This window comes from Magnolia sinica, chromosome 3 (assembly GCF_029962835.1).
Source record: "Magnolia sinica isolate HGM2019 chromosome 3, MsV1, whole genome shotgun sequence".
Lineage (NCBI taxonomy): Eukaryota > Viridiplantae > Streptophyta > Magnoliopsida > Magnoliales > Magnoliaceae > Magnolia > Magnolia sinica.
This window is the reverse complement of record NC_080575.1, coordinates 72418414-72431680: the sequence shown is the minus strand read 5'-3', so window position 1 is coordinate 72431680 and position 13267 is coordinate 72418414. Positions and strand designations below refer to the sequence as shown.

The 13267-nt window shown below is 42.9% G+C and overlaps 1 non-coding gene across 1 annotated transcript; it reads left to right on the top strand.

Moving 5' to 3' along the window:
- Positions 1–6820: 6820 nt before the first annotated feature.
- LOC131241708 (small nucleolar RNA R71) lies at positions 6821–6927 on the top strand. Its single transcript, XR_009169264.1, has one exon. It is a non-coding gene; the product is annotated as a small nucleolar RNA R71 (small nucleolar RNA).
- Positions 6928–13267: the final 6340 nt, after the last annotated feature.

Genomic DNA, 13267 nt, shown 5'->3' with positions numbered 1-13267 from the left:
GCATATTATCAGTTGGGAGCAAGTGCAATTGAGTGAGGATGCCACTTATGTACTGCGACCGACGTGTATTCTCGACAGGAAGGAGCAGGTATTGCGTAGCAAGGTTATCCCTCTTGTGAAGGTGCTATGGACGCATCATAGTGTGGAACAGGCTACTTGGGAATTGGAAGCTGAGGTCAGAAAGAGCTACCCTCAGATCCTTGAGGAATTTGAGAAGGTATGAATTTCGAGGATGAAATTTTCTTTAAGGGGGGTAGCTTGTAATGACCTTGGAAATTTTGTGCTAATCTTTCCTTAAGTAGTTGTTTTTGGGGTAATTAGCACTATACTCGATTGCTTGTGAAATCTGCATTAATCACTTTAAATTGGATCTGCATGACTCAAAACCTATAGATTAGTTAGCGCTATGTTACTCTGAAATCTGGGATTCATCGCTAAAGCTAGTTGCTCTTGGGATTTTTTGAAAGTTCTGGATTGGACCTGGACCGCGCATTAAAAGTCCGATGGCGATGATCTTAGGCTGTTGCGGTCACCATGTTGGGCTTGACCATCACTTTGAAAATCAAGTCCATGTGATGTTCTGGGTCGATTTGTTTGAGTTCGAAGTGAAGAGTGTGAGAACGGTTGGAAATTTAATGAGATTTTATGAAATCTGAGTCGTGTCGCTTGCGCGACGATTTTAAGCAATCTGACTGTTGGATTCTGACCCAATTTCACCCTCTGATCAGGGAAGGTGGCCCAGGCATATCCTTGTGCTTGTGAACCTGATCGAGATTCTATGACTGTTGAATTGAGTGTGGTCCGCCACGGCTGATCTGAAGAGCCGGTCGGTACGAAAACTCAGCTTGACCTAGATCCATGGTCAAAGAGCTTAAGTCCGACCTTTCGTGGTATTTGGCCCACCAGAAGTGCTTCGTTGGATCGAGAGAGGCTTACTTTGGTTATAACCTAAGTATACCTTGTCCCTGGGGTTATTTTCATCAATTTTAAGCCTATTTATAGTTCCTTAAACCCTAGCTCTCTTTTCCATACGAATTTTCTCTAACCCTAGCTTGAGAGAGAGAGTGAGAGAGAAGTTGGTGAATCATCTTGGATTCTTTCCTTGTTCTTCTACATCTTTAAACCTTCACTTTGAATCGTTATTCTGACGATTCTGAGTTCATCTTTGGGTAAGTTAACCTAACCCTAATCTGTGTTAGAGCTTAGAATAGTCTTGGTGTTGTTGTATCTCATTTCTATTCTTGCTTTAGGGTATTCTATCGCCGTTGACAAAGACAACTCGTCTGAAATAAGTTCGGTGTTCTTTTCTGGCTTAAGGTGCGGACTTTAAGTGTATAGGTTATGGTTTTCAAGGCTTTCAATGCCAGTTAATGGTTTACTCTTGTTATGAATGAGATTTCACATGCCAAATGTTATGTTTACTTTGCGTTCCTGATATGCATGTGTTATACGGAGATTTGTGTATTCTATGTGTATGTATAAAGTACCGTATGCGTATAAAATATGTACTTGTGTTTGCCATGATTATTTGTCATGTATGTATGCTAGATGTGTGTACGACAACTCCTTGGTAAAGGGAATTGTCCAAATGTGTGTTTTTCAACATATGTCATATATGTTGTATTGTGTATTCTAAGTGTTTGTAGAAATGTCTGAATGATCTAAAGTGTAACTTATTACACTATTTGCGGGCATTGAGAAGTGATTCTCAACACTCCTACTGATGTGTATGATTTCCTTCTTGCTAGTTACATTCCTTGTTGTTTAAGTTCAAGCATTATTTATGCTTACAGTTATGTTAAGTTGATATTCTTCAAATGCTTGAGTACCATGATTGAAGTTGTTGTTCCATTACTGTTCTACATTTAATATGATTATCTATTGTAGTGTACTGTATAGGGGACTATGCATTAGTCCAGGAAATCGGTAATCGGCCTTAAGATCGTGGATGAGATTGCTTTCGCCACAAAGGACGTGATTAGACGAACCCGAGTCGTATTAGAGTTGTCGGCAGTGGTTTGGCCACGCGGAGTGTTTGCGCACTCTATGTCGTTCAACTCAACGTGCGCTCGTGCTAGTCGAGTTCGTCAAGTAACCCGATTGTCCGATGTATGTTCACCATGTATGGACGCTACTGCTTGAATCTAGGGTACCGAACTTACCAATGAAATCCTATTAACCATGGTACCTTGATCCGCTAAGACTCATGAGCCGGACATGGTGGTATGGGACACCGTGGTCGAGCTGTCGGCCTACGCTGGGGTGACGAGCCTCCTCGTAGTGACCAGTGAGCAACTAAACTCGTGAGCCGATTATGGTGGTATGGGACACTATATTCGTGCTGTCGGCCTACATTGATTGGTGACGAGCCCTTTGTAGTGACCTCGAGCATACCTGGATACCGCATTGAGGTGACGAGCCTTAGTGTAGTAACGAAGGTATGATAGGCGTGCATTGATTGGTGACGAGCCCTTTGCAACGACCTCAAACTATATGATCGTATGAGATGCCTAGGATTGACGACCCTAGAATGGATCACTGTTTGGATGGTGATATGAGGAAGGTACTTTAGCTTCCCAATCCTGCTGTATGAAAAGGACTAATAACAACTTGGTAATCATATTCATGCACCGCATTTGCATGTGCTTTGTAGATGTGGCGCACTTTGAGGCGATGTCATGCGTAACGTAAGATGAAGACGCTGAGGGTGTACGCGTGAGGGCACGCATCATTTTGCATACATCCTTGCATTAACAAGAGTACTTAGGACTTGTTTACTTGTTCTGCTTTATCATTACTGCTTGATTGAACTGATAACATGTTAACCAGTGCCTTATTGTTCCACTGAGTTGATCACTCACTCCCACATTCTGGGGCGGTGTTAAACACCCACCAGACTCTGTCTTAGGTTCTGATGTTGCAGATGTTGATGCGACTTCTGAGGCAGAGCGGGAGATGGATGATGATGAGGCTGCTTTCTCTTATATGCAGTTTTCAGACGGGTTCTAGCGAGCTTGTTCTGATGCGCGGGACTCTGGGATTATTTTTGAGAATTAAATGATGTAACTTGATACTTGTAATTTTGATAGTAACACTTTCATTACGACCTGGTTTGTGTATGTACTTCAGGGATCTGCACTTGTACACATATATTTCTATAAGTCTTCCGCTTGCTTTATTCACTTATCCCTGAATTATATCTGTGCTTTGGCTTAATCTATTCCATGTTTTATGCACTAATACAGACAACATACATCCATCATTAAATATGTTGCATAAGTGATGTTTTGGAACTCGGGAGCTAAGTTATGCTCGACCCCCGAATTTCAGGGCGTTACAAGTTGGTATCAGAGCATGATCTGGATTAAACCGGACCTGGGTTATGGTCACACAATGCATGCTGTCACCACTTTAGTGTATCTGGGTGCGAGTTTATCGTAGATTGTGTTTGTGTTCCGTAGCTTCTATCGGTGATGTCCAGAACATGAGTGGGCCCCGCTTGCACCACTTGCGCACCCTGTTCGGAATGAATGCCAGCGGTTTATTTGAGCGCTTCCGACCTCCTACTTTTACGGGTACTCACAGACCCGAGGAAGCCGAGTACTGGCTTGATCACATCTCTAAGATGTTGAAGCCGCTGCACTGCATTGAGGCAGAGCAGGTTGAGTTGGTTACATACATGTTCGAGAAGGAGGCTAGTCTATGGTGGGATAGCGTCCTACAGACAATTGCTGCTGGGTATGTATTGACATGGGAAGCTTTTGAGACCTACTTCCATGGGAAATACTTCCCCCTCACTTACCACAATGAAAAGGAGGGAGAGTTTCTTTGCCTCCGACAGGGAGGGATAACCGTATCGGAATATGAGAACAGGTTCACGGAGCTGGCCAGATACGCTCCTTTGATACTAATAGACAAGCCGATGTGAATACGGCAAATTTCTGAGGGTCTGTGACCTGAAATACTTACGAAGATGTGTTGCGCTAGCATTCCCAACTGTGTTGAGCTAGTGAACATGTCCTTGTGAGCTGAGCAGGATGGGGATAAACTGTCTCATACACGTGTACCTATGGGTCCAAGGCCTCGATCTGATTTGCCGAGCAGACCGTTCCTCAACAAGAAATCACGTGCAGATTCGCCTCCCAGACTTATGGCTCCACCGACCCAGCTGAGGCGATCAGATGTGTGGTGCACCTACTGCAAGAGATTGGGCCATACTGACACTTACTGTTTTACCAGGATGAGGGACAATGGCTTCGCCCCTCCTCAGAAGACCAACTGTTAGATGCTGCAACCTATCTTAGCTTCACCTCTACAATCAGCACTGCCTACACAGCTATCTTACCGGCCACCCATACCTCGATTTAGGCCACCTCAACGACCTATGGTAGCGCAGCCGAATCATCCGAAATAAACTCGGGTGCACTCACTTGCAGTTGAGGCTTCCGAGACAGCAACCACAACACTATTAACTTTTGAAGTCACAACACATATCTAAGGTATACCAGTCTTCCTATTGGTGGACACCGGGTCCACTATTTTAATAATATCATGCACAACAGTTAAGCGAATAGTATTGGGAGCTACTCCTATGGTTGGGATGAGACTCCTTACTACCACATGGACCTTCTTTGACACTACTAGGATTTGTAAAGGTTGCTCGATAGACTTAGGAAGCAGAACAGTACACGTTGACCTGATTGTTGCCCCGCTGTGTCATTACAATGTCATCCTCGGTATGGATTGGCTCACCGAGATGAAGGTAGAGATTGATTGCAATACTAGAGTGGTGACAACCCGTGGACCTGAGGGCACGACCTTTACTTTTCCAGTTCAGGTCAGTTGGTACTATCGCATTAGTTGTTATGCTCCCTTGCTAGAGAATGTTGATGGTCCGACACTTGGGAACATGCCTGTAGTCTGAGATTTTACGGACGTGTTCAGGACAATACCTGGACTACCTCCTCGGCCCGAGATCGACTTTACTATCGACTTTGTACCTGGTACGACACCCATTTCGCTACCAACATATCGCATGCCTCCATGTGAAATGGAGGAATTGAGGAGACAGATCGATGGTCTGTTAGAATTAGGCTTTATACGACCGATTGTATCTCCTTGGGGAGCACTTGTGTTGTTTTTGAAGAAGAAGGATGGATCACTGCAACTGTGTATTGATTATCGAGGTTGAACCAAGTGACAGTGAAGAACAAGTATCCTCTGCCCAGGATTGATGATCTGTTTAACCAGTTGAAAGGGGCACAGTACTTTTCAAAGATCGACTTACAGTCAGGGTATCACTAGTTGCGTGTTAGGGACGAGGACATACAGAAAACAACATTCAGAACCAGCTTTGGGCCCTACGAGTTCCTTGTGATGTTGTTTGGACTCACAAACGCACCAGCCGTGTTCATGGACCTTATGAACTGGTTGTTTAGACCGGGTTTATACCGATTCATCATCGTATTTATAGATGACATCCTGATATACTCCAAGAGTCAGAAAGATCACGAGGAGCACCTGCGAGCAGTCTTTGATACTCTCGAGAAGAACTAATTATTTGTTTAGTACAAGAAATACGACTTTTGGAAAGAAGAAGTCAAGTTCTTGGGACATATAGTGTCCAAAGAAGGAATAGTTGTGGACCTTGTTAAGGCAACCGCAGTTCAAGAATGGAGCAACCTGGTTTGGTTACTGAAGTGAGGAGTTTCCTTGGTTTGGCAGGTTACTATCGTCAATTCGTTAGGGACTTTTCCAAGATAGGTAGACCGTTGTCTCAACTCACCCGGAAAGATCTTAAGTTTGATTAGAATGAGAAAGCAGAAGCAGCCTTTCAGGAATTGAAGGACAAGCTAACGTCCGCCCCTGTGCTAGTATTACCAAAGCAAGGGGTCAGATATACCATATAAATTGACACCTCTTATGTTGGTTTGGGTTGTGTTCTTATGCAGAAGGACAGAGTGATTGCCTATGCATCACGACAGTTGAGGAAACACGAAGAAAACTACCTTACGCACGACCTAGAAATGGCGGCAATAATCTTTACATTAAATCTCTAGAACGTTACCTCTACGGAGAGGAGTTCGAGCTCTTTTGCGACCACAAGAACCTCAAGTACATATTCACACGGAGAGACTTGAATATGAGGCAGCGACGATGGATGGAAACCTTGAAAGACTTTAAATTTGAGGTTTCCTACCATCTTGGTAAGGCTTACTTTGTGGCAGACGCGTTGAGCCGCAAGAAGACAATAGAATTTGCGGCTCTGCTAATGATTGAAGAATGGAACATGGTAGAATTTGTGTGAGACTTCGAACAGAAGCTTACGGTAGAGGAGTCGTTCGAGAGCGTCGCACACATCCGCTTACAGCCACTTATTGATGACCGAATCATTGTGGCTCAGAGAGAAGATGAAGGGTTGGTAGAGTTGAGAAAATGAACTAGTGACGATGAAGACTCTGAATGGAGAGTTGTATGAATATTACAAGCACAAATACAACAAACAATTTCCTTAGCCTTATCCTTTTTCAGTTTCATGGCCTCGAGTTTTCTTATGAGATTAGCCACCTTAGTATTTATATCATCATCCTCTTTTAGAAGATATATTCTGTCCCTCTCCTTTAATTAAGTAGGCTTAGAAGTCGTGCTAGGTTTTCGGGAGATGTCCCATGATTGTCCGTTTTCAGCAAGTTTGTAAAAATAGTCCCACACATCGTCAACATTTTTATTCATGAATTCCCCATTGCACATTGTCTCAACCAATTGACACGTGGAAGATGTCAATCCATCATAGAAGAAGTTTGTGATAGGCCACGTTTCAAAATTGTGTTGTGGGCATGAACTGACAAGATCCTTGAACTGCTCCCAACATTGAAAGAATGTTTCATCTTCCTTTTGGGTAAAGTTCATGATCGAGTTTCTGAGGGTGTTTGTTTTATGGTATGGGAAAAATTTCTTTATGAACTCCCTTGTTATGTCGTTCCATCTACTAATAGATTGTGGATGTAGTGAGTACAACCACGTCTTAGCTTTCTCTTTTAAAGAAAAGGGAAAGAATTTCAGCCTGACCATGTCCTCAGACACATTAGGAAAATATAAAGTGGCTATGATATCACCAAACTCTTTGAAGTGTAAATATGGATTTTCATATTCAAGTCCATGAAATTTTGGAAGGAGTTAGATCACCCCTGGCTTGATATCCGTGTTTCCTGTATTTTCTGAAAAAATCACACAAGAAGGTGTGTTCACCCCCGCCTGTTGTAGATAATCTCGTAAAGTATGAGGCGGGGGTGCTTAATGCACCTCATTCTCATCCTAGGCTTCCTCAACTGGAGTTTGAGGAGGATTTACAGGTTGATTTGCAGCCATCACTTCAGTTAACTATGAGGATCTCAAGTGGTGTCTAATCCGGTGATGGATAGACAAACCTTCGATTAATTCTCCTTCACTCAAGAGATGTAGAGTGTTATCACGTACCCACCTGGACATGAAACACTCTCAGCCCTCAAGTTAAAAAATTAAACCTAAACCTAAAAGAGAAGTAAACTAAAGCAAATTAGAAAGTTAGAAAAGAAAGAAGAGAGAATTGGAAAGAGGTTACCAGATTGGAAATTTCTATGTAAAGATCCTATAAGACAGAAAAACAAGTTAGTTTTTAAAAATAAATCAAGAAAATTCTAACCTAAAAATAAAAAGTAAACATACCCTTATCTTTACCTTATTCTAAAACCAATTAATCTCAGAAAAATGCATCCGTTAGTCCCTAGCAATGACGCCAAAAACTTGTTCACAACCTTAAGTGTAGGGTCCAAGGATCCACTTGCAGCTATCAAGATGTTTCCTTATTTGATTCATGGAACACAATTGGAATTGGAGCCCCATCCTATCCAATTAGAAGATATATCAATAAAATCAAATTTGAACTTTCATTGACCTAATTCTCAATGGAGGAGAATTGTGAAGGTTGGAAGGGATTCCATCACTAAACCATGCCCTTGAGACAATGGCTAACAACAGGATTTACCAATCCCACAATCTCAAAATAAGACAAAGAAGATACTCAAAGCTATTGCAAATCTATTGTAATTTGAGTCACAACAAACCATTAAAAACTGAAAAGTATTCCTTAAATATCAAATTAGAAACAAAGAAGTCAACACGAACAAGAATCAGAGCAAGAAAAACATCCCAACATGCTACAAGCTTCACATCTTGGCCCTAGCTAATAGGTTTAGCCAATCATAGACATGGTTGGAATCAAAATCCTAGAAGAAAGCATTAAAAATTAAGGAAAATAGAAGAAGAAACTCATGAATGACAGCTCCACCCCTTTGCTCTGCTCCTCAAAACCCTACATACCCTAAAATCACATGGAAACCTATATTTATAACCTTCACTATGCAAAATCACAAAACTACCTCAAATTTACACAGTCTACATAACTCTGCGTAACATGTTCAATGACATCGAACAACCTTCGATGTCATTGAAGGGTGTTCAAATTTTGAAAGTTGTGCCTTTATGCACTACGTAACCTTTCTGCACTACGTAAGTTCTTGTGTCATTGAACCTTCCTTCGATATTATCGAGAAGTCCTTCAATGCCATCGAAGGGTCTTCGATCAATCGAGAATGTGTCTAAAACATTCCAGCGAGTTGCTTCAGAATTCTTCAATAAATTCGATGCCATCGAACAGACTTTGATGTCATCGAGAGAGGCTTCGAGTAATCAAAAATTACACCCAATATGTCCAATAACCAACTTGATTTTCATGTAAAAATTAGATGTCATCGAGCTGTACTCGATGTCATCGAACAGTGGCTTTTATGCCATCGAACAGTGGTCGATGACACAGATAATGAAGTGAATTTTTAGCACTTTGTTCCTTTGACTTCATTCCTTCTCCACTTGGTTTTCTTGAATCTTGCAATCTTAAAATCTTAAATCTTGATCGCCAAAGATCCATTCTTTGCCTTGACAATTTTTGAGCCTTAAATCCATGCTTTTAGCATTCTCTTCAATTAAAGCTCGTAAACTCACCTTGTAACAAAAACATGTATAAAATACACCATAAAGAATTATCATGTTCATAAAACCATGATATAAATGGGAATGGGGGGAAATATTCAATATTTGAGTCTCAACAATGATAGAAAATCCACAAGTGGTGATGTTTCTACATTGGAACTTGTCTTGTCTCTTGGATGAGCATGAAGCAAAACTCAGTATCATTATCCACTGCAGAAGTTGAATATATCGCGATAGGAAATGCTTGCACATGATTAATGTGGATGAAATGGATGTTAGTAGACTATGGTATTTTTCAAGCCCTAAACTCGAAAACCAGGCTCACAAAATTCTCGATCGCCGAATCCGGTGCCGATAGCCTCCGTAGTACCCCATTCTCATCTCCTAGCACCCATATACTGGATTCTGATCCTGAGATCCTACAAGGATGATTTTCAACATGAATTTGTTCCCCTAAGAAGCATAACCATACGCATAACCCAAAAACAAACAATAACATCACCACATATCCATTATAATTAAAAAACTTTTGAGTACAATGCACAAAGGGAAATACAAGATAGGTATTAAAAACTCCAGAAGCTCAGCCGCACGCTCCTGCCTAATGCTGCTGCGTCCTAGCGTCACCTGCATGCAACGGTCGTGCATAAGCTTACTGAAAGCTTAGAGAGTGGTGTAAGTATGTGCGCAATATATGTGCCAAGTTTGCAATATCAGGGTAATGCGGAATATGCTGACAAGTCCATGAATACCATCAGTCGTACCAAGGCTATGCGATGCAAGGCCTACATGGCCAAGTGTAATATACAAGATGCAACGCAAGCATACCAGTCCTCGGCTAGATCTTCATATCACTATAGTCCATCACAAGAATATAATCGGGGTCTACTACACTAGCGACTGTCCCTCCCCCAGGTGCACAACCAAGTGAGATTAAGAGACCTCATTATCTGCCTGACTAGTAGTCAACCGATATCTACCTGGCTTGTTAGTAGTGGACCCATTTTTGAGCAGGTTAAACTTAGAGAAGATGGGAATGGGCCTAACAATGAGCCTTGGGGAGGTTTACAACGTGGACATTTAACCACCATCGCCTCCTAGAGCGCGGTCCGCTATGTAAACTGTCTCACAATGGGGCTCATGGCCCTTAAACTAGCTAGTAAATGAATTGGCAGCACACATATTACCTCATTCATCATGGTGGATCTCACACATCACAATTGGGCCTCACACATACAATGGGCCTTGCACATAAAATGGGCCTCACACATGTACCATGCCTTACACATCATAATGAGCCTCACACAAAGGCCTCATACATCATAATGGGCCTCATCACCTGGGCCTCATATACATCACAATGGGCCTCATCACATGGGCCTAATATACATCACAATGGGCCTTAATACATGGGCTTCATACAATCATAATGGGCCTCATGAAAACAACCCATGGCCTAGGAATAATGGGTGCATAGTGTGTGTGACATATACATCATAGTGGGCCTTATGGGGCAGCCCCTATGCTCCAGAAAATGGTCGGGCAAGGTGTACATCACACAAATCATTGTGGGCTTACAAAACAGCCCACAAAATCAATCACAATGGATTGACAGCACATACATTAGAGTGGGCTCTAAGGTTGGACGTCTAGCCCATTTGAGCCTGCTAGACGTCCAGAAATCTGGACAATCTGGTCCTCATTTAATCAGATGAAAGGTGGGCCTTACAAGGCACTAATGGGGCCCATGATCTTAGAAAAATAGAGGTATAGTGTTTATGCATTACACTTTTAACCTGGTGGATCTCACGACTTTACAATAAGCAATATCATGCAACAAGTTGGGCCCCTTGTGGACGTCCATCCCTCTCAACCATCTGGACCTGCCGGGCATCCAGCAGATGGACTATCTGGGTGAAATACCTATCTCATGGTGGCCCATATATATATCACAGTGGGCCCCACTAGATGAACAACATGGATACAACACATATATCACGATGGGCTGCCTGCCCCTAGACGCTGTGGATGAAATACATCAGGGTGGGCCGTAGCCCTGGATGATGTGGATAAAATACATCATGGTGGATCCCACACGTGCAACAGGTGGGTCCCATCGTCCCAGCTGGGTGGTTTGGTTGAAATGGATACATTAGGGTGTCCCACCATACCCACTAGATGGTGTGGATGAACACGTAAATCAAGGTGGTCCCACCGTCCTTAGCTAGACGGTGTGGATATAAAACATTCATCAAGGTAGGTCCCACCATCCCTATTGCTAGACGGTGGGGATACAACATATACACCAAGGTGGGTCCACATGAGTAGCCCACCAGTTTGGGATGCAAGCTGATATTTGTGGTTCTCTATCATCCAGGCCTGCTAGACATTCTCAGACGAATGGTCTGGATGATCTCACGATGCATGGTGGCGTCCACATGAGTGGCCCACCAGTTTGAATGCAAGTTGATATTTGTGCTTCTATTCACCAGGGCTCTATGGTCGTTTGGCCCATGCAGGCCCAACGGCCAGCAACTTGAGCTGTTGGATGTCCAACAACTGGACAATAAGGACGTCCAACAATCTGGACAGCTAGGATGTTATGCACATATTAGGTGGGCCATCATACAAGGGAAAGAGAGAGAGAGAGAGAGAGAGAGAAAGATAGAGAGAGACAGAGACAGAGAGAGACAGAGAGAAGGTCAAAACTCATACTTCTTCAGCTTCGCATAAAGCTGGTGTGCAAGGAGGGTCTGCAAACCAATCTCTAAATGCTGCAGATGGTCCTTGCGGGTCCTCGAATATATTAAAATGTCATCGATGAATACCACAAAAAACTGATCGAGATACAGACAGAATAGTTTGTTCATCAACTGTATGAATACGGTGGGTGCATTGGTCAGTCCGAACGACATGACCTGAAACTCAAAATGACCATAGCGCGTCATCAAGGTTATCTTTGGGATTTCCACCTCTCAAACCTGAATCTAATGATTACTGGACCACAGGTCTATCTTTAAAAAGAATTGTACACCTTACAGTTGATCGAACAAATCATCGATCTTCAAAAGTGGGCATTTGTTCTTGATTGTGACCTTATTGAACTCGAGGTAATCCACGCAAAGCCTCAACAAGCCACCATTCTTTCCTAAGAAGAGTACCGATGCTCCCCACGGTGAACTACTCGGACGAATGAAGCTTAACTTACGCAACTCGTCTAACTGCTTCTGCAGTTCCTACAACTCTATCAGTGTCATATGATATGGGGCCTTTGAGATAGGCACGGTACCAGGCACAAGGTCGATCAGAAACTTGATATACCAGTGAGGTGGTAATCTTGGAATCTCCCGAATCACATTAGGAAAACCACATACAACCATCCCCACTGGACGGTGTGGACGAATGCATAAATCTAGGTGGTCCCACTGTCCTCAGCTGGACGGTGTGGATACAACACATTCATCAAGGCAGGTCCCACCATCCCTCCTGTTGGACAGTGGGGATACAACATATACACTAAGGTGGGTCCACGTGAGAAGCCCACTAGTTTGGGATGCAAGCTGATATTTGTGGTTCGTTATTGTCCAGGCATGTTAGACATTCTTAGACGGACATCCTGGATGATCTCACGGTGCATAGTGGGGTCCACATGAGTGGCCTACTAGTTTGAATGCAAGTTGATATGTGTGCTTCTATTCACCAGGCCTCTGTGGTTATCTGACCCATACAGGCCCAACGGCCAGCAACCTGAGCTGCTGGACGTCCAACAACTAGATAGCAAGGACTTCCAACAATCTGGACATCTGGGATGTTATGCACATATCAGGTGGGCCATCATACAAGATAAAGAGAGAGAGAGAGAGAAAGAGGGCCAGAACTCACACTTCTCTAGCTTCGCATAAAGTTAGTGTGCACGGAGGGTCTGTAAAACAATCTCTAAATGTTGTTCATGGTCCTCGGGTCATCGAATATATCAGAATGTCGTCGATGAATACCACAACAAACTGATTGAGATATGGACGGAATACCTCGTTCATTAACTGCATGAATATGGAGGGCACATTGTTAGTTTAAAGGACATGACCTGAAACTCAAAATGACCATAGCGCGTCCTGAAGGCTATCTTTGGGATGTCCTCCTCTCGGACACGAATCTGATGATAACTGAACCACAAGTCTATCTTCAAAAAGAACTGTGCACCCTGTAGGTACGGGGCATTTGTTCTTGATTGTGACCTTGT